Source organism: Diachasma alloeum, unplaced genomic scaffold, assembly GCF_001412515.2.
Source record: "Diachasma alloeum isolate Michigan unplaced genomic scaffold, Dall2.0 Dall_scaffold_00198, whole genome shotgun sequence".
In the NCBI taxonomy this organism is placed as follows: domain Eukaryota; kingdom Metazoa; phylum Arthropoda; class Insecta; order Hymenoptera; family Braconidae; genus Diachasma; species Diachasma alloeum.
Genome location: NW_021680363.1, coordinates 2,242,960 through 2,270,350, shown reverse-complemented (window position 1 = coordinate 2,270,350; position 27,391 = coordinate 2,242,960). Strand labels below are relative to the sequence as shown.

The 27,391-nt window shown below is 38.3% G+C and overlaps 1 protein-coding gene across 1 annotated transcript in view; it reads left to right on the top strand.

Moving 5' to 3' along the window:
• Nucleotides 1-27,391, top strand: part of LOC107035525 (tachykinins) — a 50,374-nt gene continuing 22,983 nt past the window's right edge. Inside the window, exons 1-2 of the mRNA XM_015252992.1 lie at nt 1-240; nt 26,127-26,162. The gene's annotated coding sequence lies outside the window, so the exon portion shown is untranslated. The remainder of the gene's footprint in view (nt 241-26,126; nt 26,163-27,391) is intronic.

The following is a 27,391-nucleotide window of genomic DNA, read 5'->3' as shown; positions in this document are numbered from 1 at the left end:
TCGGACTAGACTTGTACACGCACTACTTGCGAGTCGAAAGGGCGCTGAGACATTCAAATATCGAAAGCCTCTAGTATTTTATCAAATTGTTGAATTGCAGGAAAAATCAGAATTCCGTGAAATAAATTCTCTTTATTTTTGTTCGGGAAAAATTTCTCACTTGAGAAAGAAAAATCCATTTTTTCTCGAGTGTCAACAGGATTTCGAGCGGACTCCGGTGATTTCTTCAGGCTGTGTAAGGTAATATGACAAAAAAAAATATTTTGAAATTTTTTCATTCAAGTGAATGTTCTCATGGAAAATTAATTTAAATTTTTTTATACAAATTTGAGTGAATTTCTGTCTTATTCATTTCAATTTGTCAGGATTCATAATGAATATTTGAGAAATTTACTGTTAATTATATATTTTACATAATTAAACGGAAATTGACTGAAATATTTGGGATGGCGCACGTGATAGACGGTTGATTATTATTATTTTTTTGTGAAAAAATCAGAGGTTATTCGTCTTCTATGATTGGTAATTATGTACACAATCAGACGATTTCTCCCGGAAAGGTGGTCCTTCACACGTAAATTGTATTGATTCAATAGAAATGGGGTGATTTCGGAGGGTAACACTCGAGTCTTTGATTTGATCTAACCCCACCCCAATCCAACTCGCACGTGTATTTCCCTCGGAAATTTATCGACACGGATGGTGATCTATAGCCTCCCCCGAAAATTCAATGACCGCTTGGATATTGTACGTCAATCGTGCATTCCAAGACAATACCGACCAAAAATTAGTCCTGATGGATTTCTGGAAAAAATTGCTAAATTACTTAATTTATTGCATTCTCATTAGTTATTGATTTTTTACGTCCTTATATGTTGTTGATGAAGGCAACAGTAACTGTTGGAATCAAATAAGAAATTATTCCACGAAATTTCAATTTTTTAGAGCTGAATATCGCAGAAACTATGAACTATTCAATTTTACAAAAAATTCACTGTATTCGGGATTTATCAATCCACCGCGAATTCATTTTTTAAGAACATCGTACGAACCGTTTTCGCATAAGACGGAAAAATCTAGTCCGGGGGACCCATAATTCCCGTTTGGCCGGTGTCTCGCGTGATAGAAGCCCACATTTCATCATTTATTATCTCGTAAACTGTATATTACAGCTAGTTAGAATTTTTTCAAGAGTTGGGGAATATTATAAATATTATTCACGACAAACATGGGGCAATCATAGGAAAAATCTGTTCTCTAGGGATATACCTTAACCTGTTTTGCTATTATTATTTTTTTAAACACTCGTTGTTAACACTTTCATAAAATTATTTCATTAATCTTCCTCCAAAAGTAAACTTTCTAATTTTTTCAAATTGTTAAAATGTTTTCCAACGGTTCAATATCGACATGCAAATTCAAACATGCAAAAATAATAAGTAAATTATCATAATAATCAAGAGGGGGCTCAAATGAAAGCTCTGATGTTCGACTACAAAAGCAGAAAAACATTTCACCGGAGAAAAAATGGACAAACTACACTTCTTCGATCTCTAGCTAATACAAGAAATTAATTAACTAAAATGTTTTTCATCAACAATTGATCGGCGAAATCGGAGTAAAATTTCCTGCTCTATTTATCCGGATAATTCGATATACCTGAAACCGTTTTACCGCTTCGCTACTGAATTACATCCAACAAAGTGATTCACGAATATGAATATTTCACCAGACACTTTCAATTCATTCAGCGATGACGAGTATAATGAAAGTTGAGAAGTGTAGTTACAAACCGCTATTACCATAGTGAGGAATTTCATATTGAATGAGAGTTCTGGTTATGGGCTGGCTTTTAAAATCTGGATGAGAGGTTTTCGTGGTGAGCAACAGGCTACGGTAACTATAGCCCACCGAAACTGATCGATGAGGCGGCTCTCGGCTCTCGCGGCCCTCGATTTTACTCTTCAAGCCAATCAAGCGGTAATTCTAAAATAACAGGAGCATTTAGCCTCTATTAAACTCAACTAACTATTATGAAAGGATTTAATAACTTCGATGGTAATCAGCTAAAATTTCAGGGCAATTTGCGGCGCGTTGACATGAAGAGAAAAAACTGTTCCAAATTATTCCTGAATTTCAAGAATTATATTGCGTATTGCCTTTCAAGATTTTCATCGGAACTGTTCATTAAATTTCAGTGCTTTCCTAACAACATACATATTTAAAGAAATTTATCTTAAAATAATTAATATAAACTAATTTCTATTGAAAGCTGAAAAAAAATTCAATTTTCAATTGACTATTAAATAATTGGTTCTAAATTCCACAATTTAATCTTTCGATCAATCAAATAATCACGAAAAATTTGATTGATGCTTAATTAAATGAAAATTAAAAAATTGAACAACACAGTTAACTGTCTTCGTACGTTACGAAATAATTTTAACTCTGATATATATTTATATCAGACCTCACCTCGACATTCTTCCCGGCACAGCCTTAATCGAGAAGCACTTCAATTTAAATTCTCCGTAATTAATAATTACTTCTCCCTTCCGTCATTAAAAAAACGATTAGCAATAATTACAAAACCCTAGAGCGCAAATGCCGAGATTCCCTTTGATCATTGCAGAGTGCCCTCTCTCGCATGTCGTAGATAAAAGAAATTGCTCTTTCCATTTTTCTTCCCTCCGACGGGAAAATAAAAAATGCCCAGGGGCGAGGGGGGGGGGAGGAATGCAACCCTCTGTGTCGTCACATTCGCGTGTCACCCTCAGGTATATCTGGGCGACGTGACGTCAGTTATGTCGCATATTCTCGAGACCCGCATTTTATGCCGATTGGAGTGAATTCACACTGCAGGTGCTATTGTCTCTACCCTCGGCTCGTTTCTTTTGATATAAAAAAAGTGCATGTGACTATCCACCTTTTTCCGTTGGAATTCAAATCGGTCAGGTTGAGCGATCAATTTACATGGAGAATAGGCGTTACGGGAGAATTGATTACACCTGAGGGATTTTCTTTTTCTTCGGGGCGGTTTAAGGAGGCAGTCAATGCAAGAGGACGAGGTCGTTTCTTTCATTTTCTCCGCGTGGAATTATGGGTTTAATGTTTTAGAGGGGAACAAATTTGTGTGGACGAATGGAATGCAAATTCTCGGAGACAATCTTAAAAATTTTCCACTGAATTTTCAAGGAATTTGGCCATTGAAAATTCATAATTTTACGGAGAAATCCGCGGGAATTGTAAACTTCAGTTTCATTATTTTAAAAAAATGATGAAAAATTATGAAAGTTCAGCGAAATCGCTCCTTAAATTCCAAATTCCAAGAATTTTAAAAGAACTGCCTGAAAATTCAAGGGAATTTGACAGTGAATATTCATCTTCACTTGAAAATTCATGTAAATTATGAAATTTTCGGCTGAAATTCCATTGACTTTTTCCCCTTAAATCGAATTCAATTTTTTTTTCCGGAAAATTCAGCCAATTATTCAACTCCCGCAGGAATAATTCATTCAATTAGCTCCAGTCGTCCTGTTTTCTTCTTCGATCTCCAGCGAATTATAAAAAATCAATTAACTAAGATATTTTTCATCAACAACTGATCACCAAAATCGGGGGAAAATTTATTGCTCTATTTATCCTGATAATTTGCCTGATTACACAGGTTATTCATGTCGATGAATGGTTCACTCCAATCATCATTAACGTCAATCGAATTTATTAGATTTTTTTTGTTGACCGAGGGGAGCGAGAAATGGCTGTAAAATGCGACATCACTTGAGTTACCAACCGGCCGTCTTTTAATAGTCGTTATACCTTGTTATTCGTGTCAAGTGCCCTTTGAGGATACTCCCGAGAAGTTTGCAATATCCTTTATCACTCAGCAATGTTTATTCTCCGGCACTCCTTCGTTATATTTTTCTTTGCATTTCTGCATCACGTGGCTCTCAACAGGCTGAGGCTAATTCTGCTTCTTTATTTTCGCGAGAATAATTAGAAGACATTTCATGTCATGAATTTTTGTCATGATTATTCGCTTCTTTAATTTCTCATAAAGACTAATAAAGACTGGTGAATTATTTGAGTTGTTCAGTGTGAAAAATAGGTCTTTTAATGTCGTCTGGATTTAAAAGTGTTCCGACGCCTTAAGGATATCCAAGTACTTTAGCTATTTTTTCTCCAGTGAAATGCTTCTCTAATTTTGTAGTCGAATATGAGAGCTTTGACCATATGTTTCCGTGCATTTTACAATGATTTTATTATTTAAACTTTGCAGGTCTGAATTTAAATATCGATATTGAACCGTTAGGAAACATTTTAAAAATCGGAAAAAAATTAGAGAGGTTACTTTTGGATAAAGATCGATGAAATAATTAAAAAATTGCAATTTTTTAAAATTACGAGCATTTTCTATAAGTAATTTATAAACAACCAATTTTCCATTCTAAAAATTATTTTTTCGGAATCGTAGCGAATTTATTCAGATTTAGAATTTCAACAGAAATCGATTTCATGGCTGAAAAAAATAAGGTTTCCGAAAGTTTAAATAATTTCAACTTGCACAGAATTATTGTTTATTTAAACAGTCTTTGTTTGTAAATAATTAATAATTCTGTGCAAAATGTAATTTGAATGGTGCTGATTATTCATGATTTTTTTTAATTGACAAATTTGATGACCAAAAAGGGTTGAATTTATCGTGTGGTCTGTACCAAACTGTAAAATCTACTTGGATATCCTTAAATAGTTTTTTGAAATAGTTGCTTAAATTGTTTAAAAGTGTTTTAATGTCTCAAATTAAGACGTCTTAAAGCCACGAGTTTTCGCAGTGCATTCACAAAAGTTCCAGAAATTTGTCCCCCACTCATGATGTCTTTGTCCATTTCCGGAAAAATTCCCCGATTTTCACATCACCTCAGAGAATCCTTCCTTCAGACCATTCACTGGGAATTCGCATCGAGTGGGAAATGAGGAGAATACGAAGAGATAAAGAAACCGCCCGAGCAATTTCTTTGAATGACGAGTATACCCGGATACACTTCACCCTTATGTGAGTTTGGATCACCGAGAGAGCTCAAAGCCCTCCCGATGTTCATAGTAATTCAGGTGGTCGAAGTGCAGCTGAACAGAAACTGTACACGTCCCTGATATTCACGGGAAACTGAAAGAACTTGCCTATATCTTTGGGATTAAAGTTTTGTCAAAGTCGGGAGAAGAAACGTACGAAGTAGAACAGTTATGATGAAAATAGAGGAATAGTAGTAATAACGTATTTAACTTTTTAAATCCACTTTATTCTCCAAAGTGAAATAATATATCCAAAGTATGAAAAAGAATTCAGGCATTTGTGGGGGTGGAAATGGTATGCAAACGTTTTCTCATGTTTTTCATTTCTCGCAAGCAACTGAAAACATTTCATAATTCATAAGAAAGTTGTTACTGCGTGCTGAGACGAATAATTTATCAAATGCCGGAGTTTCGGTGAAATCCCTACAATACAGAAAATGAAATGTGTCATTGGTCAACTTTATTAATTAATAACTCGTTAATTCAGTGGCGAAGGGGTAAAGCGGTTTAAGTCGACTTATCTCCCAATTTAGTTTTTGAGGCATATTTCGGAATCTAAGAGAGATAGCGAAATTTTCGTAATTACATTTGTTGTAGCTCTCAATTGGCACTACAAAAAAGGATAGAACAAAAAATTTGCTATCTCCCTTAAATTCCGAGATATTCAGTGAAAACTGGCCAATAGTCAAAATTCACTTGAACCGTTGTACCACTTCGCTACTGAATTATAACACCTGCTGCCAAATTCGAAGAGGCACTTTCGCATAAAAATTTCACCTTCTTTCATCTATTTTGGGACGCTGTATACAGTTCTCAGTATATTTGCTCGATCCAAAATGAAATATTCACGCAACTCAAAGTAATCACAGAATTTTCAAGTTTCATTTAATTTCACGCAGTTCCTTGAATGCCCTCAAGCACCTTCATTTGTATTTTCCACCGCCACAATCATAACAAATTGTGTCCCCCTACCCCGGCAACACCAGAAGTGTATCATCAAAACCGGTTGTATCTCAATCCGCCCCAGAATTGCACGGTTTTACGTCAGCCGAGATAAAAGAAACTGTCATTCGACCTGAGGTACTGAGTAGAAAAGAAAACATCTAGAAATTTCGTAGGACATAATACTGAGGCTTTTACGACACCTTCCACTCGCAGCAGAGTGGTCCTGATTTCCGTTGTTTTTGTTCCATCTTATTTACCCCTCATTCCTATCGTTTCATTGTATTTTCGTCATTCAGGAACTACCGGGTGGAGTGAGTAATGTGCCGTGAATTCCATTCAGAGGATTTTATGATGAGATCCACTATGCAAATTCTTCAGTATGCGAGTAATTATCCGAGTAATTATGCACTGTTAAATTTTTTTTGAAAACTAAGCAATAGTTGCACGTGAATTTGAATTCAGTTTAAGATCAAATTGTTCGTGGAATCTCTCATCCCATTAAATACTCCAGAATTCAACTAGTTTTTCAAGAACAATATACATGAAAATTTCGCGTGAATGAGTGATTGTTAAAAATTTCTAGATTTTTTACTTGAAATTTCAGGAGTAATTTTCTAACAATGTAAAAAAAATTACTGAAGAAATCAAGTAATCTTGCGAGGCAAATAGTGGATTGTTTTCCGTTGGTCGGGGAAAATTTACTGAACGTCAAGGTAATTTGTGCCGAAATAGTTGAATTTATTCTGCATTCCATAAAAAATTATCAATATTGCGTATATTTTTTCTGTACCGGAGAATGATTGTTTACCGAACGCGTTCGATGAAATTTCACTTCCATTCATTCCCATGATCTTCAGATGGGTGCGAGAAAAAAAAATACAGAAGATATTTTTTCATTGAATTGGATTTCACTCTACGATTACGCTTTACACAGTAAAATTTGCCACGATTTTCTATGAAATTTTTATCCAATTTTCTCTCCCTGCAGCCAAAGCACTGCGGGAAATCCCCCACATGGATATCTTACATGTTCCCCATTTCAATTTCCTTCCATCGCCCCAAGTTTTCAATAAACCTCGAACATCCCGAGCATATCGAATGCACTCTGGTCAAAGTTGGAAAAAATATCCGACAAAATGATGCTGCATCGATGCTCAGATGGTCATAAATCATTCGCCAATAAAACGCCAGGTGACAGAAGGGGTGAACCATACGTCGACGACATCGTGCTGTTGTTGGATAACGTGAGTTATTTATGGTTGATATTTTTAGAGCACTCGATGCACTTTGACACGTCCCCTAAAACCACGTGTGATCTTCAAATTCTCCCCGCCGCCGTCAGCTCGCAATTTCCCAGTGAAGTTTCGTATTGATTTGAAGGACATTTCAAAGCTCCAAGGGATACTGCCGTACACATACAATTGTTTCCATTGTTCTTAGTGTTTTGTATCACGCCTTTGTTGCCGGGACAATTCAAATTTATGGGAGTTTGTGTATAGAGGGGGAAGTATTTATCTTGATGCTTGCTCATTGTTTTTCCTCACAAACAAAATGAAAAACAGGGACTAAATACGTGATGGAATGTTTTTTTATGAAAATCATTGTCATGGAGAGATTTAAGAATAATTCGGGAAAATAGATATTCCATTGTTGTTGGGGAAGCAATAATTTCTTTTCGTGAATACTTTCACCTTAATTTTTCTGATTTCTATCAATTTCCATGGAATAGTTGCACTAAAATTGACAGTCTTCATTGATTTTTCCATAAAATTTTTAATTTTCAAAACAAAACTTTTTTTCAATTTCAGTCAAACTAAAATTTTGATACGAATATTGAACTCTCAGATGCATTCTATCATGTTGAAGTTCTTTTCTCTTTTTTCGCATTGAATACCTTCTCTGAAATTAACATCATTCGATTGTTTCTTTATTCTAGTTCGTCTCGGGTTGTTTCTTCCTGTCATTTTTTCTCTCGTCCCTTTCAATTCACTAAACCCTTTTTTTAAATTCATTCCATAGCCTTTTCAAATGATAAAAATCTAAAATGATAACAATTTCCTTTTCAATTAAAAATAATTTCAAATAATAAAATTTTCTACTAATGCAACCGCATGCCGCAGGCAACTCAAGCCTCCGGCCCCCCCCCCCCCCCTCCCTGCCGCGACGACTCTGCCGCGCAGTCACAACATGAAAACGGATGCTGCAGCATCGATTGAGTGACGGATTATGCTGGATCATGCGCCGTTCAATTCAAATTCAACTTCGACTAATTGTACTGAGGCATCGGTAGAAAGATGGGGGGGGGGGAGATTTTCGCGGTTCCTCCGAGCGATGTATTTCCCCGACGAATCACTCTTCGTTGGGACAACTCCATAGTCACTTCGTGCGCGTACCTAGGCCTGTATTGTCGTTTAACTGCATCCAAGGGGACGAGATGATTTTCCTGGACACTTTTTCGCGTTGTACACGGTGAGCGGAATTCAATTGCATTTGCTCGCATCGTCTCGTAAATTAATATTCTGAACTTTAGAGAATTTCGTAGAGGAATATGGGGCAAAATGAATACTTTACATTTTTCAAAACATTCATAACTCAGATATAGATTCATCAATTAAACTCAGACTGTCCTCATTACGAAAAGAAGGAAGAGCATTCTTCAAAAAAAAAACGATACAATTTCGTGAGCAATTGAATAAATCTCTGACATTCAAAAAAATATAAAGTGTCCATTTTACCCCTTGGTCTTTTATCCCCTTTCTACGTCGAGTATTTTCTCACGGGAGTCCTCTGCCGCGCCTGTATAATTTATTACTACTTTCAAGGGAATTATTTCCGAAGTTTCATTTCTCTTCTCACATTTTTGGAAGAATACAATTTCCTTTATTTCCGTTGAAACGATGGGGCTCTGCGGTACATTATTTATTTCGCCTGTTCCCACCCGCCTCTACGATTTTTTGAGCTGGTTGTGAAACGTGCCTCAGCATCGCGACCTTGGAGGTCAAACAACTGGCGCCCTTTTTGGTATTATTTTGGTAACTCTCGTAGGTCTTGATTCGGGTTGAGACCCTCCACAGAGTTGCGGAAGCCCACACGCATGATTTTCCCCACGTATGTCGTTAGAACAATAATACCTCACAATCACAATACATTTATTGCCACCTGTCTCTAGTTTTTATGAAGGATCAAGTGATCAAATACAATTAAAACTTACTGTGCTAACCTGCGTTGAAGGTGAAAATTTTTTTTGATATTATTCACTGTTGACACAGCCCCGAGATTTCATTGACAGTCACTTATGCAAATTTTTTCTCAAAATCTACCAATAAAATGAACTAAAAACGGACGCGAGTAATATTATTGAAAAATAAAATAACCAGTGCAATTTTCATTTTATTATTTATGGAATATTCAACGGAAGTACTTGAGAGAAATAAATCAAGTTGGTAGAAGAAAATTTAATATCTTAATTAAATGTTTGTCGTGATCGTCAGAAATATCTCCAGAAGAATTCGAACTGTTGGTAGGAAAAAATATTTTTTTCCCAAAAAAAATTATCCCCTCGAAATTATTTAGTCTTGCCACTAACAGTTTTCGGGAAGAAAATTGTAGTTTCCTCTTGAAATTATCGTTTGTTCCATGAAAATTATAAGTGTTTATTGGGCAAAGATATACACTACTCAATACAATTTACTTGATAAAGCCGGACCCTCAAATAATTCTCTCTAGAACGAATCTATTTACCCGAAAGACAAATGTCTCACGAGAACAATTACTACTACGAAAATTATCATGTTTTGGTGGGAACTTTCTTTTTCACGGAGAGAAATATTCAATAAAAATTATTTCAGTAATTTTTATCTGAATCTCTTTGAAAAATTACGATGTCGTCACTTAAATTTTCTTAGTCGATTTCGTAATCGGTGAGTGAATTGTGAGTTCCGTAATTTTGTCTGAACGTTCCTCTGCCTGTTGTTCACAAGTAAATTGATTAAACACGACAAAAGATCTCTTCGGATGAACATATAATTTTTCGGCACAACTGATTTTTTCAAAAAAGTTCAGTTCTAATCCTAATAAACATGTTTCGTAATCGTTTGAAGGACTGACGCTCTTCTTGATATTGTTTCGGTTTCTCTCACAGTTGCCTTTGTTTTTCACTCGCGTTGATAGAGTCTAGAAGGTCGCCAAAAGGTCACGGAGAACAAAGCGTATGATATTCCCGCGTGTGTCGTTAGAAATTTGTTGTATTTTGTTACATGTCTGCAGCTTTTGTGAACGAGCAGTTGATCAAATACAGCGTCCCTTATGTACACAGTAGGGAAACCCGTCGTTACCAAATACTCCGGAGGCTATAAAAATTTTCAACTGACGTAAATCCGCATATTTTTATTTTCACTCTTTGCTCTCATTGGAAAAAAGTCACCGCCCCCGTGAGCTTTGCCCCCATTACCCCAAACTTACATAGTACGAGAGCCCATTGGATTATGAAAAATAAAGCATGAAGACTCGTGTATAAGCTCGCAGCGAAAGGGAGAACGGGGGAGCATGAAAATATAATTTTCAGGCTCTTAACCCGTAATCACAATAAGCAGATGAGTTTTCTCTCGGTGCTAACTGGCCCCGCTAATCTGACGGTAATTGAACGGCACTCGCTAACCGCTCGAACTTAATTCAAGCCTTCAAATGGCCATAGGCTGGAAAAAAAAATTCTCCACCGAAAAAGAAAATCAGGAGTTCAATTCTGTCGACGTTAATTTTATTTATGTTGACGGGGTTATTTTTCTCGTCATGTTTAGCCGACTCAGGAATTCTACTGGAATATTCACTAATATCCAAATCAGCTTGGCTAGATTTTCGGATAGTTCTTGAATGACAGTTGATGAATAACGAGTTGTTAATTTTTATTAATGAGTTCTCATCGATTTATTTCATTATCATCGAACATTTTGTGAATAATTCCATAATATAATGATATATGCAGTTATATCCAGCATAGGAATTAGAACATGAGCAAATTAATCATCGGCCGCATTGTTTTTTACAATAAGAATCATTATAAACAATTAATTGAACAAATGGCGTCAACACCCGGCCGCAAGCGGACGATATAAACTGATTTTCGCGTTAATTTGATGACTTTCATGCGAGGAATCGCATCCCCCCAGACCTGTTTTTTATTCACTACTCTTTCCTCGCTAATTTATTTTAAATTTCGTACCCTGATATCACAATTGGGGATTAAATAAATTATGTGATGGGTCGAAAGTATAAATATCATTACACACACTTGAAGGTAGACCAAATCTCGTGATCTCTTACATCTCATGAACCCCATATTATTTGAATGTAATTTCCGGAAATCACTTCATGACTGTTAATCACGGGATTTCGGTGATTTCGTGGGTGACTGAATTTAATTAGTCGTTAAGTGGAATCAGTTCGACGTACATACCCTCTTCCGCGAGACCTGAACCCTCCACCAACCTCAATCTCTCAATCATGATAAAAGTTCTTCAAGTTTCCTCTACCAACGAATTTTTTTAGTACCCACGAAGACAGTTGAGTGCATTGTGCTGCCTCTCAAGCGCAGAATACTTGGGAAAATACACGGGGATGAGTGTAGATAAATATTGTCCAGTTTCGTGACACTTTCTAGAATTGTTCCCGTCGATGGGAGACTGAGGTGCCACTTGTAGAGAAAAACGGAAGTAGAAGTAGAGGTAGAAGTGGAGTTTTAGCTTTCGTAATGGCTAGTTATGGGAGATATCGTCGGGAAAAACTCTCATCGTACAGAACTGATCGTCGGTGATACTTTTCTCAAGATTTCGAAGTTGATCAAAGAATCGTAATGATCATATCCCTGAAAATGCTCTATTCTCAACGAATCATCAATGGTGATGGAAACGTAGAAATGAGAATTCCGTTCGGACGGTTCACGTGATTTTATTCAAGGTTTTCCGGGCATCCGTGGAATGGTATCCGATCAAATTAAACTGAGTAATCAACTCTTAATCCACAGAGGGCTCTGTGCAAACTTCTGGAGTCTTGGGTAATAGCCTCGTAAATTTATGCGGAATGTTTTTTTTCTTCTTTTGTACCACTTTTTACGGTTATTAAAACGAAATTCAACATTGAGAGGGTTGCTCGCTGCGCTTGCTCTACAATTTTAGTGCATTAGTAGCAGTGGGTAGAGCGGCTGCGACCCTCTCCGCGGCGTAATGTGCCCACAATTTTTTTTTTATTAATTGTGCGGTCCAACACAGCGCGAAATGCTCCACAAAATATGTTGTTTGTATAAAAATCAAATCACCTGTTGATCGCTTTTCTAACACGTCCTATGGGATTACATAATTTTAATATAGATTGAATTTGAATCTGCACCAAAGAAAAATTCCTTCCGACTTATCACTCCCTTGGGGATCATCCCCTCGGCAAGAGGCGCGAAATTTATACTTACACACACCACTCACGTCTCTCTGACTTTAAAACGACGGGGCACAATATCCCGAATTCTGTAATATTGCTTCCGGATGGAAGCTTTGTAATTGCTGAAATTTAAGTGTTGGATTTTTTGTGTCATATTTTGTTGAGATTTTGATAAAGCAATAAATCTGAAACAGCATCTTCTTCCCGATTTTTCATAATTAATAAATTATTTCAATAAACTATTTCAAATATATAGGCGGATTTTTTTTGGAAGTTGAATTTTCGGTGAAAAATTAAAAACTCTTTCTTCAAATGACATGTTTCAAATTCATTCAAGTGGGTATGAATAAAAATTTTACATTAACATTTTATCGAAGAGCTGAGAGAAGAGATAGAACCGTAAAAAATATGAGCGGTTGTATAGTATAAAGTATTAGTTTAAAAAAATCATATCCATCTGATAAAAGGAAATAAACAATGAATTATACATCATAAAAGAAAATGATGTGCAAAGTAACCATTCGGAAGCATATTGCTAATTTATTAGCGAAAATAACTATACTATATGCACTACAAGAGCAATTTCCCACTTGTTTTCTGATTCATTATTCACCCCGACATGACAGAAAAGACTGAAACAAAAAGATAGTAAAAGCATCGCAAGAAGGAATTATCACCTTGAATCAGCGGGACTGCTAATGGATAGTCCCCAGTGTGGACTCAAGGATGGTTTAGGTCCAATTTCTCCCCAGGGGGAGCTTTAATACATCAACAACAAAACGTGGAGCAAATATTAGTTCACCTCCACCGGTCTAAATTTCACAAAACGCAAGACACAAAAAACTCGAAACGCATACAGTTGACTCTCCATACTTGTCCGGTCGAGGGGAATAGCGCCCCCCACTACGTGTGTGAGGTCACGCACGGGAGACAGCTCCCGAGGGGAAGTATTCTTTGGGACGTGGAGATGACTGTAGCTTTCTCGCTCGAATATTCGCGCTGCCTCTGTCGTAAGACACGCCCCTTACGCGTGGGGAAGTGGGAACCGCTGGCTCTCCGTTCTTCGCATCTCGAGCCCCGAAAGTGGACAGCTAGGGAGCGTCGACTTAAACAAAATCATTACAGCAAATGAACAAACTTTTTTTTACGCTAAAAAATACGTATTTAGTCGGCGTGAATAAAAACGCGAATTAATGTAATTCAATTAAATCATTTCTCTGGGTGATACATCATATTGAAATATTACTCTAATTTTCCCAATGTCCGGATGTTCTCTCTGCATATTTGCACAATGGATGCGTCGACGAAATTTCGATTTAATCGCGTTCGAATAAGATTAATTTTCGTAAAAAATCTCATTGCGCGGTTTTAAACATGCGACCCTCTCGTTTCCATGCGACAAAACGATCGGAATATACCGGATAGTTTGAAAGCTCCTGGGTCATCACGATGAAATATTGACAAACGGAAATACGAGAGATGCAAAATCACTCCAACAGCTTTGTACATGAATTCATGTGAAGTGATTGCAGCCAAAAATTTCAACTGCGGGATACGTTTGCTCACGTTTTAATGGAAAGCTCAGGGAATGTACGTACAGTTATCCCAGTTAATTCTCCTGTACACTAATTCGCTCAGTAATTCAATCGCAAGTAATATTTCCGTGTTATTGAAGTTCCGTTTTGAGAAAATGAAAAAATTCAAATAAAATTTTACACTCGAAAATAAGTGACTTTCTTTCACTCGCATTATTAGAATACTTTTCACTGGAGAATTTGAAATGCAAATATAACGCAAATATCGAGAACAAAATTCCAGCTCCATGGGAATTTCTATTGTTACCCAGTTGTTTTCTCAATCTGTGCAGCCCCTATCAAATGCATGTCGTACCCATCTCAAATGCCTCAGGTTTCACTGTCGCAAATGGCTGGGGGTGGCAGAAGAGAATGAAGGAATAACACGAAAGTTGATAAAGGAAAATGTCATTTTATTCACCATCTCGATCTTCCTGGCAATAAAGTTTTCGAGCTACACTATCACGATTCGTATTTTTTTTTCAATTGCCGGGTGAAAATTCCCTTTTTCGTTTCATTTCATCGTTTTATTTCGCTACTGTTTTTATTTGCGTGAAACCAAAATAGTCACAATCAAAGGGATAAAGTTCAAAGCTGTCCATTTTTCATTTCTATTTCGTTTCATCGAAGTATCTTTTACAGTTTGTACAGACCACACTAGAGATTCAACCGTTTTCAATCATCAAATTTATCAATTAAATTGCGTGAGGAAAATTGGAAAACAATTGTGAATTTTCAGCTTGATTCAAATTACATTTTGCACAGAATTATAATTTTTTACTTAGCATTAGAAAAGCATTTCAATTTATCCTCATACAAAACGGTCTCTTGCAATGCGATATTGACTCCTATTTTTTTCGCAATTACATTATTCGATAATATTTGTACAATAATCTGGGAGGCAGTAATATTTAATTTTATAAATCATGAAAGTATTTAGTTGAACAATTTTTCAAGCAAACTATCAATTCTGATGTGCACTGATCGAAGAAGTAACAAGCGAAAATACTTAAACTCCGCAGTTTGCAGAATGTAATTCTGAAAAATCATTTGAACTTTTTATTACATAAAAGATTCTCTGGAGCTGTCCCATGAGTATTTTGCATTCAAAAAATAATAATATGAATATATGATCCACCATCACTCCATCATCATGCTCTTTTTTCTACAATAAGCGAATTACAAGGAGGAAGAAATAGTGTCGATCCCAGGGGCTGCCTCAGGCGAGAGTGCTCCCCCCGCGTTTTTACCTAGAACGCAGAAAGGGGACAACGGAAAACAAAGTCCCTTTGATATTTTTGGCCCTGGAAAATTTGCAATCCGCGCATTGTCTCCCCAACGCGAGAGTGAATACTATTAAACAACAGCCCCCGTGTTTCTTCACGCGGAACAATTGATGAATGGATAAAGCATTGTTTATTCACTAGCGTGGGTACTAAACGGACCAGGATTTGCCGGGGGGTTATTTAGGACTCTTCAAAAATATATTCCAGTGTATGGGATATTTTATTTGTCCCGCAGATACTTTAACGTCTGAATATACTGACGTGAGTGCGACATTTTGATTGAAATAAATATAAGTTTATTTATTTCCAACAAGAATATTCCCTGAAATAAATTATTTCTGCGAAGAGATGTTTTGTCGTGTTTAATCACGAAAAAAAAGTAATTCATAAGGTTTCCTCGGTTCGATTAATTTCTGCTAATGATCCGCAACTGCAACAAGTGCAGCTGAAACTAATCTGAAGGGAAATAATTACTCCGACATTTCCTCAACGGTAACCAGAGATTGCAGGCGATTTACGGCAGTATGTCGTTGCGGAGACGTGAGTCACTGCATCGAACAATTTTCGTCCGCAAATTGGTTACATTTACGCGCGTTATTATTTCCTTCCTACCAAAATGATTTCCACTTTTCGTATTACGGTTAAACGTGAGGAATAAATTCAATAGCGATTGAGGTGAATCTTCCTTGTGAAGCAACGTTGAATTTTGTACGTCACGCGGGCCAAGAAGTATTTACGAGAGGTCGAGAAATCCTAGGAGAATAGTTGAAACATAAATTATTATTAAAAATCAGCCGATTTTGACTATTGGCATGTTTTCAATGAATATCTCGAAATCTAAGACAGATAGCAAAATTTTTGTCATAACCTTTTTTGTAGCCCTTAATTCACTCTACAAAAAAGCTTATTACGAAAATTTCGTTATCTCCCTTAGATTCGGAGATATTCTTCGAAAACTCAGCTAAGGGCCAAGTCAACATGAACCCTTTTACCATTTCGCTACCGAAATGCACATGCCCCTGGGAAAATTCTGAAAAAATCAGAAAACTGTCATCATTTTCCAGAATATTGTGCGCAAAATTCAAGTGAAGGCTTCAGAAATATATAAAAAAATTGAAAAGTTGATAATATAATATTTTAACCACAAAATATTTGAAGTAGATTAAAATTATTCCATTGAACTCTCGTTTTTTTTGTTCAGCCATTAAATTCCTGCGACAGAACAATAGATTCACCCCATTAGTGGAATTTTGGGGTAAAAAATTTCCGGTTCACCATGAGAATTAGTACCTGGGATCATCCGTTAAATTTTCCACATCTGAAATTGAAGTATTTCTTCTCAATTTCAAAGTTAAATTCCACCCGGGATGGAACGTAATCTAAGGTCTAGGGAATTTGCGGTGTTAACAAATCAGAGTTAAACCGTAAGTCGTTATGGGACGAAAATTCAGTTTGTCGACGTCAGTACGTCCCCCGGGGTATAACTAACGAACTGTGGGTAGCTATTTAGGTATTCCTACCTCCATCACTCCTTTTTATACGTTTCCAGTTCATGCTTAACATTGTTTACTCGGGCTAAACGTACTCCAGGATAATTCTGACATCGAGGGGAATAATCCAGTTCCTAATGGGTAGATTCGGGTCGAGGGTTCTGTAACTCATGGCTATCTCCGCTGAATTGATTATGACCAGAAATTATCAATCATCGGAGAAATTTTTCTTCACAAAAATCATTGGGATAGAATCTCATAAAAGAGAAGAATTATTCTCTCTTTAGAAAAAACAGTTGTTTTAATTTGAAAAAATTATTTTGTTTCAGTATCAAATCAATTTTATACGAATCCTGTCATTTTTCGACAAATGCTGCAACAAAATTTCATATAAAAAATCCCTTCGAGCAAGAATTTCCCTGGAATTTAGTCATTATTTCCTGCTATTCCCTCGAGAAATACTCAGAAAAAAATCTGTTGCGACCCCAACACGAAGATTTATCACTCAAACACTAGTATAACTTCCCAAACGACATGGTAATGTAAGAATATCATCAAAGGGAAAATAGTAATTTGAGAGGGTAGATCTTGACGATAAAGTGGAAAATCTCTTGGAAAATTGAGGGGAGATGAATTCTATTAAATACGATGTAAGCATTCTCCCTCGGGGGGGCGCGGGTGTTTCACAACCTCCCCGAGGATTCGATCGATGAGAACAACATCGACGCTCGCAAGATAAAACGCGGGGCAAAATGGGTTCAAATGAGTGGATGACTATTTCCATCAGCGGAAGGTTTTCAAGTTTCACGTGGATGTCCCCTTAAAGTAAAGATTTTTTTCATGAATGCAGATTTTGAAACTTCGTTTGAAACTGTTGTGATATTCATCAGTGGAATCTCTATGTATTTGACGTGAAACTTGTTGCCTCGTATCATTCTCTCGTTGAATATTATTGCGAGCTATTACCCCGGGGATCGTTTCGCGAACACGTGAAGATTTCATTTATTGTTCGGTGAGTTTATGTTCACTGCTAATGAATACGTGTACTTTGTTTTGGTTTAGGGCTTCCAATTTTCCCGACCAATTACACCGTATACTGAACATAATGAAAAAAATCGATGCCATTAAAGAAAATAATTGAGTATTGTTTCTATCGGTGAAAGGCTTTAGGTAATAATTTCCGTCATTAATATCGGGAATGAGTGATGGAAAATCTCTCTTGATTCTTGGGGATGAAAACGTCTCAATCAGTTCAATAACTCCAGCGGAATTGATTGCGGGGGAATGGCGGTTTCGAAGATAATGACGTGTGTACGCAAGGGTTGTAGGAGAATGCGGGAGAGGAATAAGCCCGGCGAATGAGGAGAAATAACCCTTGGGAAAATGAGGCGGGAAAAGATACTGTACTGGGGTCGTTAGCAGCGAAAAAAGGAGTAAGAGGTACGAAGAGAGTCTCGCAGGTAAAGAGAAGTGAAGGGTCAGCCCTCGGGGCGGAATTTTTTCTCGCACTTAGCTTTTTACGTCGTCACGACGACTTTTGCCGCGGGTTTTCATTAAAATATTGAATAATTCAGGGGTAAGACTGCGAATTTTTGCACTGTTCAAAAAATTTCATGGGAACATTGATGTAAAAATTTACAGTTTGACGAAAAAAATCGAGGCGAACTCAAAATTTTAGCGCAATTATTCCATGAAAATCCGAAGAAGTCAGAAAAATTTAGGTAAATATATTCTTGTGAGGGAGATAGACGCATTCTCCACGTTTTACGAAATACCCCAGTGAAAATTGCGGTGACACTCCTGATGTTTCAACTTCATTTCTTTCCAACTGGAATTTAACCGAATTGTCCCACGTCCCCCCATTTGTCCCTTTCTGAGTGAAGAACAGTGAAGCAGCAATGAAAATCTTATTACGTTAATGCATGCGCTTTTCACGTTAGCAGTTTTCAGCACTCCATTTTGCAGTTCATCCACTCAAAGATTTTCTTTTCTCCTACTTCATAGTTTTTTTTTCCTCTGACTCTAGACATCCGTGTTCTCCTCTTTACCCGTTGCAGTATACTCTTCGTATTTCTGTCGCCCGTCTTCCTAATTTCTTATTCAGAACTGTAGCACAAATGTAACTCTACTCTCCTTTTTTCCGCACACTTACTTTTTCATGTCGTCACGACGAATTTTGCCGCAGGTTTTCATTGAAAAATTGAATAATTCAGGCGTACTCGCAGTAGTAGAAAGGGCGTAAGTGCCCTGTACATAGGAAGGGGTGCCCAAAGTCGGGAGTTTCAGGTGTGAGGAGGGCCGATTTTGCAAAGAGTGTTGGGGGGGGGTTTAAGTATTCACAACCAAAAGAAATGGAGTCAGGGCATTTTGAAAAAATATCTCCGAAACTAAGAGAGATAGCGAATTTTTGCAAAACTATGGGGGGACAAATTTTCGTAAAAATTAACCATTTCCCTTAGTTTCGGAGATATTTTTGGAAAACTCACCGACTCCAAGGCTTAGTCCAAGCCTTGAATTACAAAATTTTAAAGCCTCAATCGCACTTCTTTTACATAAATCATATTAATGTTTACGGAAAAAAGCCTAAATATGACACTTTCGCTCAGGGTGAAAAAAATTTTATTTCGGCATTTCTGAGGGAAGTGAGGGTCTCAGTGGCATCAGGCTGGCCAGAAAATACGGAATCGACGTTCACCCGGCGGAAAAATTCGATTTTGGCGAAAGTCGACTTTCCCCCCGAAAAAAGCCTAAATATGACACTATGGCTCGGGGGTGAAAAAATTTTTTTTTTTATTTCTGCTTTTCTGGGGCAAGTGAGGGGCGCAGTGGCATCAGGCGGGCCAGGAAATACAGAATCGACGTTCACCCGGCGGAAAAATTCGATTTTGGCGAAAGTCGACTTTCCCCCCGAAAAAAGCCTAAATACGACACTATGGCTCTGGGGTGAAAAAAAAAAAATTTTATTTCTGCTTTTCTGGGGCAAGTGAGGGGCGCAGTGGCATCAGGCGGGCCAGAAAATACGGAATCGACGTTCACCCGGCGGAAAAATTCGATTTTGGCGAAAGTCGACTTTCCCCCCGAAAAAAGCCTAAATATGGCACTTTGGCTCGGGGTGGAAAAAAAAAATTTTTTATTTCTGCATTTCTGGGGCGAGTGAAGGGCGCAGTGGCATCAGGCGGGCCAGGAAATACAGAATCGGCGTTCACCCGGCGGAAAAATTCGATTTTGGCGAAAGTCGACTTTCCCCCCGAAAAAAGCCTAAATATGGCACTTTGGCTCCGGGTGGAAAAATTTTTTTTTTCCCCCCCGAGCCATAGTGTCGTATTTAGGCTTTTTTCGGGGGGAAAGTCGACTTTCGCCAAAATCGAATTTTTCCGCCGGGTGAACGCTGATTCTGTATTTCCTGGCCCGCCTAATGCCACTGCGCCCTTCACTTGCCCCAGAAATGCAGAAATAAAAAAAATAAAATTTTCCACCCGGAGCCAAAGGGCCATATTTAGCCTTTTTTCGGGGGGAAAGTCGACTTTCGCCAAAATCGAATTTTTCCGCCGGGTGAACGCTGATTCTGTATTTCCTGGCCCGCCTAATGCCACTGCGCCCTTCACTTGCCCCAGAAATGCAGAAATAAAAAAAATAAAATTTTCCACCCGGAGCCAAAGGGCCATATTTAGCCTTTTTTCGGGGGGAAAGTCGACTTTCGCCAAAATCGAATTTTTCCGCCGGGTGAACGCTGATTCTGTATTTCCTGGCCCGCCTAATGCCACTGCGCCCTTCACTTGCCCCAGAAATGCAGAAATAAAAAAAATAAAATTTTCCACCCGGAGCCAAAGGGCCATATTTAGCCTTTTTTCGGGGGGAAAGTCGACTTTCGCCAAAATCGAATTTTTCCGCCGGGTGAACGCTGATTCTGTATTTCCTGGCCCGCCTAATGCCACTGCGCCCTTCACTTGCCCCAGAAATGCAGAAATAAAAAAAATAAAATTTTCCACCCGGAGCCAAAGGGCCATATTTAGCCTTTTTTCGGGGGGAAAGTCGACTTTCGCCAAAATCGAATTTTTCCGCCGGGTGAACGCTGATTCTGTATTTCCTGGCCCGCCTAATGCCACTGCGCCCTTCACTTGCCCCAGAAATGCAGAAATAAAAAAAATAAAATTTTCCACCCGGAGCCAAAGGGCCATATTTAGCCTTTTTTCGGGGGGAAAGTCGACTTTCGCCAAAATCGAATTTTTCCGCCGGGTGAACGCTGATTCTGTATTTCCTGGCCCGCCTAATGCCACTGCGCCCTTCACTTGCCCCAGAAATGCAGAAATAAAAAAAATAAAATTTTCCACCCGGAGCCAAAGGGCCATATTTAGCCTTTTTTCGGGGGGAAAGTCGACTTTCGCCAAAATCGAATTTTTCCGCCGGGTGAACGCTGATTCTGTATTTCCTGGCCCGCCTAATGCCACTGCGCCCTTCACTTGCCCCAGAAATGCAGAAATAAAAAAAATAAAATTTTCCACCCGGAGCCAAAGGGCCATATTTAGCCTTTTTTCGGGGGGAAAGTCGACTTTCGCCAAAATCGAATTTTTCCGCCGGGTGAACGCTGATTCTGTATTTCCTGGCCCGCCTAATGCCACTGCGCCCTTCACTTGCCCCAGAAATGCAGAAATAAAAAAAATAAAATTTTCCACCCGGAGCCAAAGGGCCATATTTAGCCTTTTTTCGGGGGGAAAGTCGACTTTCGCCAAAATCGAATTTTTCCGCCGGGTGAACGCTGATTCTGTATTTCCTGGCCCGCCTAATGCCACTGCGCCCTTCACTTGCCCCAGAAATGCAGAAATAAAAAAAAAAATTTTTTTTTTATTTCTGCTTTTCTGGGGCAAGTGAAGGGCCCAGTGGCATTAGGCGGGCCAGAAAATACGGAATCGACGTTCACCCGGCCAAAAAATTCGATTTTGGCGAAAGTCGACTTTCCCTCCGAAAAGCGAAAGGCGTGAGGAACAGTGAAGCAGCACTAAAGTTCTTATTACTTTAATGCATGCGCTTTTCACCACTCCATTTCGCAGTTCATCCACTCAAAGATTTCTTCTCTTTCATAGTTTTCTCTCCTCTGACTCCAGCCATCCATCTTCTCCTCCTCGTTACGTCGTATTTCTGAAGCCGGTCTCCCTGATTTCTTATTCAAAACTGCACCACCAATGTAACTCTCCTCCAAAGGCGGATAAGCCCGTGTTCATCGGCTGAGGACGAGTCTCATTTCCATACAGAATATTCATCCGCGCAATACAATAGATAGACTATAATCTTCCATGTCGAAGGGGAAATTTAATTTTGGAAGCAGTATTAGTGTTCCATCTTCGCCACATGGAAATTGACCATTTACAGTGAACAGTGTATCAGTCCTATTTTATATTCATCAGAGTTCATCGAGTGATAACATTCACAACATTCGATATGCCACTGTATTCTCATCATATTCTAATACACACAACCATCGATCATCAAACGCATCTACGTCCTTTGAAACATCTCTCCCTCATCGTGCTACCTACACATTTGTCACCATCATTTGTGACTTGAAATTCAAATATTCCGATATTGTGTTCTCAACTATGTCGAATGAGACATGTGGAGGCGAGTAATCGAAAATACTATCGCAACACTGTTCTCCTGAAAGAGAAATGAAAACGTTACACGGAGAGAAATTTTCTAGAAAAATTCTAGTACGAGTACTGGAAAAAATCACAATCCACTGGCTGTGAAAAATTCTAGTGCTGTTAAGGTAAAATTTCTGGGGATTTCTGTGAAATTTTCCCTCAGTTTTTGGCTCTAATATTCCAACCTCATTTTTTAACCTCCACTTTATGACCCTCATATTCTCACACTTAGTGTCTGACCCTTATATTACACTTGAGAGCGCTCATTATTTCGCACAACCCGGGCTGATACGAAATAATCACCCTCGAATTGAACCCCCATCCCCCATTCGAATATAACAAAATATAATTGAATCAAGTATTTTTCCTTCCGTGTAAAAACGATTTTTCAAATCAAATTTTGATGTTTTTTGCATCTTTATTTTGTAATCCACGTTCGAATGAAACCAGTTCAGACCCTTTTCACTCAATTTTCGCCCAGAAAACATTCCCCATAATCCCAACTGAAAAAATAAAACAAAAATCCCGTTTTTATTTTTATCTCTTGCTCCCTGCGCTATTCTAACCCACTTCCCTACACTGCCGAATGAAACTACACCAATTGTTGTATCGTGTGGTATTCCCAAGGAACCCAGGATTTATTTTTCGCTTTGATGCATTTTTTTGATTGGACGAAAAAAAACATCGAAAAATCGAGAAGCGAGTACTAGATAAAAAAAACATTCTCTGTAACTGGATTCATGGTCGGGGGAGCAGTGTTGATTTGATTCCTGTAAATGAGTCTGCAGTATCAATCCACATTAAGAGATTCTGTGAATGAGATAATGGCGCGGGGGAGGAGGGGATTTATTCAAAGGACGTGTGTGTGAATTACTGTCACCTTTGCACTGTTGCGGGTATTAATTAGTAATTATAACTGATTGAATCCGGATGTACCATAGACCGATGAATAGCCTCGTTATGTCTCGAAGGTCGTCAATACCGATGATCTTTCATGGGAAACGCGCATTTGAGAGCAAGTGGATTCATTCAATCCAAAATATCTGTTGGCCTGAAATATCCACTGAAAATGTCGTATCTCACGGAAGAATCTTCGACATATGCGAATTTTTTTTCCCTAGAAGCACAAATGTGTAGAATCACATTTTCCCATTTTATTTGGAAACAAAAAAATTTTTCTGAATAAAGTCGAAAAATCGGTTTGAATCAAGTTTTTTTGCGACTGTCTATTATAACTAAAAATTCAGTTCACCGGCGCGCAACAAGAAGAATCTATTTCACCGTCACAAAGGGACATTAAAGAACCAGGAAAAATGGAAATAATAAAGAGAAAGGCCAGCGAGCCGCCGAAATTCATTTCGCGATGAAAACTCATTGTGGATTCCTCTTTGTCTTCACCATTTGTCGGTTCCATTTCAACACATTGTCAGGCTTTCTTGACATGCATCGGCTCTGACTGCCGGCCCTTCGATTGGTGCAGACAGCCCCAATCCTTTTATCTTGGAAACTGGTGCAGCGCTGACCACGCTTATCGCTCCGTAATTTTTATTCTGACATTTATTTATTGGCTGTGAGGAAGCTTCAACAACGCGTAAATCTGTATCGCAATATCGTTATCGCGCTACTCGGTGATATACGCCCTCGGAGGAAATTCATTTAGAGTAATTATTAATGACCCGCAGAAAGAAAAAAAATTTCGAATAGTCAAAGCAGACTTAAAAATTTTTCTTATTCTGGGTAACGGTTCAAGATGCAAAATTGACATTTCCCCTTAGGTGAGCGGTACAGGCACCCTTTCCCCCAGCATTTGGTCAATAGGGAACTTACCTGAATTTTTTTCCATTTTCTAATCTGAAGTTTGGGACCTGAATAATTCAGTAGCGAAGTGGTAAAACGGTTCAAGTCGACTTATCTCGCAATCTAAGGGACCTAGCGAAATTTTCATAATTACGTTTATTGTAGCTCTCAATCGGCTCTACAAAAAAGGTTCTAACAACAATTTTGCTATCTCCCTTAGATTCCGAGATATTCATTGAAAACTGGTCAATAGTCAAAAATGACTTGTACCGTTTTACCACTTCGCTACTGAATTCATTTTTCATTCACAAATATTCGAAATATTGCTCATTAATGAATAATTAATCAAGACGTAAGATATCTAAACAATATTTCTCTACAATTCCCGCAGTTTAGCTGTTCACGTGTTACGAGAAATATGTCAATAGGGGAATTAGAAAGAATTGAGCTTCATGCAAGATTCCTATTGTTTGTCAATAAACCCTCCGATGACCGCTTCTCACCCCTAACGAACGGAGATAAAACGAAGACGGTAACCTTAAACCGTGAAAATTTCCGCTACATCCCCAGCTCATAAATAAAATAATTCGACAATACCTTTTTCTTGCAACAGCATTCGCGAGGTCGTTACCCGCCTACGGCGGTGCAAACGTTCGTTCAAACACTTTGCACTTTAAAATTCTGCGCCCATGAAAGTGCACTATTGTTACTCTCTGAAAAAGCTCGTGAAGTACTCCCGCAAGACCTGAACTTCCGGCGCAGCTAAAAATTACGTTCCTCGGGCATCATTTAGTCTGACCTAATCCATATCAATAGGGTCTCTGAAATTTTCACAGTGTAGTACATTTTTTGCTCATTATCAAGCTCTTTCGCGTCATTTTAGCCTGGATAATCTGTGCGGTAGAGTAAACAAGAATAAAAAAATTACGTATTATCTTATCACCGTGCAAACTGCCTTAAAAGCTCTGGCTTGATAAAGAAAATGGAATACCGTGCGAGGGGTAAAAGCTATCGTGCATTAGTTTATCGCAGCGCCGCACTAAGTCTCACTTCCGCCTCTTCCTCTTCGGGAAACGATTTCTGGAGGGATTCACATTGTAATCATTAACGTTTCATTATTCATTGATGCTTAATTAGGATTTCGGGGGCAGGCTTTTCTCAGGAGTATTACAATGCGGACCAGTTTGAGCGAACTGTGGTAGATGGGGATCAGCGGGTTGGAAAACCGATTTATGGCGATACTTGAAAGAAATGGGTGGGGGGCTAGATAAGCAACCGGAAGTTTTCATAATTTTTCTTTAGCCGGGGATGTCATGAATAGGGGAAACAACCCCTGAGTTGATGTAATTAATGCTTGATGAATGCGCAAGGGTTGCCCGGGCAATCACAGCTTGATGTATTCATTCTTAGGAGAATGCATCTCGCAACATTCGCCAGATACCGTTGGTGTCCCAGAAATTCTGCGTGCGCAGCACGGAATAGCGAGAGCGTCGAGGTTAGGAATTGCGGAGGGGTGAGCGCGGCAAATACGAATGGAATTGTGATGATACATTTCGCTGTAGGAGTGAACGTAAGGGAGATGTCACAATGAATGGACCGCGAAATTTACCTGTTTTTGGATTATTTTTTACAATTGCAAGCGTTACGTACATCCGGCGTTGCATTCATTGTGGCATAACCCTAACAGCTGAGTGAATCAGCGCTGCTAACTCACACCTCGTCATTACATATTAATTCTTCTCGTATTTTCCAGAAGACAAACTGGAAAAATAAACGAATTTTAAAATATGTATCAAAAGTAATTTAGAAAGTAGTTTGAATGCGAGAGTCCTCCAAGTAGATTAAATTGTTTAAAATTATCTCACATTTTCTCATGATTCACATTGACTTTCCTTTCAGATCGTGCGGATCCCGAACTCCCAACAACTGTACTAGGTAAGTCAGAGGGTGAGGTACGATATTTCTGATCGCGCGTGAGATTTTTTTCCCCTCCAGTTTGTACTAATGCACAGAATCGATTTCCTCAGGGACGTACTGCGTTCACGCTTCAGTTTTTCCCCTCCAGATACACATGCTCTATATTTTTCCATTCTATGAATTACCCCAAGCATCAGGACCTCGCGCATTGATGAATAAATTTTAACACATGTTGATGATTTTTTTTCCGTTTAAATTCTTTCAAACAGTTTTTTGCAATTCGGGTCACCGCAATTTGCATGAAGAATTCGATGACCTTTGGTGCCTCGACATGCTTGATCAAACGACCAAAGTTTAATGGCCCTCTCATGTCCCATTCTCCAGCTATCCCTCTAAACTCATCCACAAGTGCCTAAACCATATTGAAATCACTCCCCGAAGAGCTTCGATTCACCGGTGGCAAGTTGGAGAGAACAAAGATCCATTCGCAATTGTTTGAACGATTTCCAATTCTATGCAGAGCGAATGATCTCCGACTTAAACCTAGAAATTATCTGTGACTGCAATTAAACATCAATTATCGTGAAGATTTCCAATTAGTAGAAAATTACTCTATTGTTACGAATTCAATAGATTGCCTGGACAAATTATCAACAGAGATATTCACGAATACAATTACAACAATATTCCCCATCAATATTGTTTTATCCAACGAAATGAGTGAGACACAAACACAATTAATTAAACGGATTGGGGCGGTTTATTAATAAATGATTGGAGAGGACGCACAGGGCCATGTGTTTTCGTTGATAACTTCCCATTGAGAATGCAAAAGATAAAATAACGTAATACGGGATACGCAACAATATTATCGTGTTAATTAATACCATTTTCCTATTCGATACAATCACTCATTATTTTCTTCGTTCTTGACATAAACCAAAGATAATCTCATTTAAGAGGAAATCCCTAGAGTTGACAAAAGTCCCGTCTCATCACCATAATCTTCCTTTTGAAAATCAGCACTCACCCCTTCATGCTCCCCCAGAATTTGCCTTCCTAATAAAACCCGAGCTAGCAAGAATGCAAGAAAACAGCCATTGCAAAGAACAGAATAAGTACAGTGTCGCTAAAAGGTCAGAGAAATATTTCATGGGCTAATGAATAAGTCACAACTCCCAAACTCCCCCACAAAGAGAACGAGAGCACCTGTTATCAAGAATACATACCCAACCACCATTCGTACT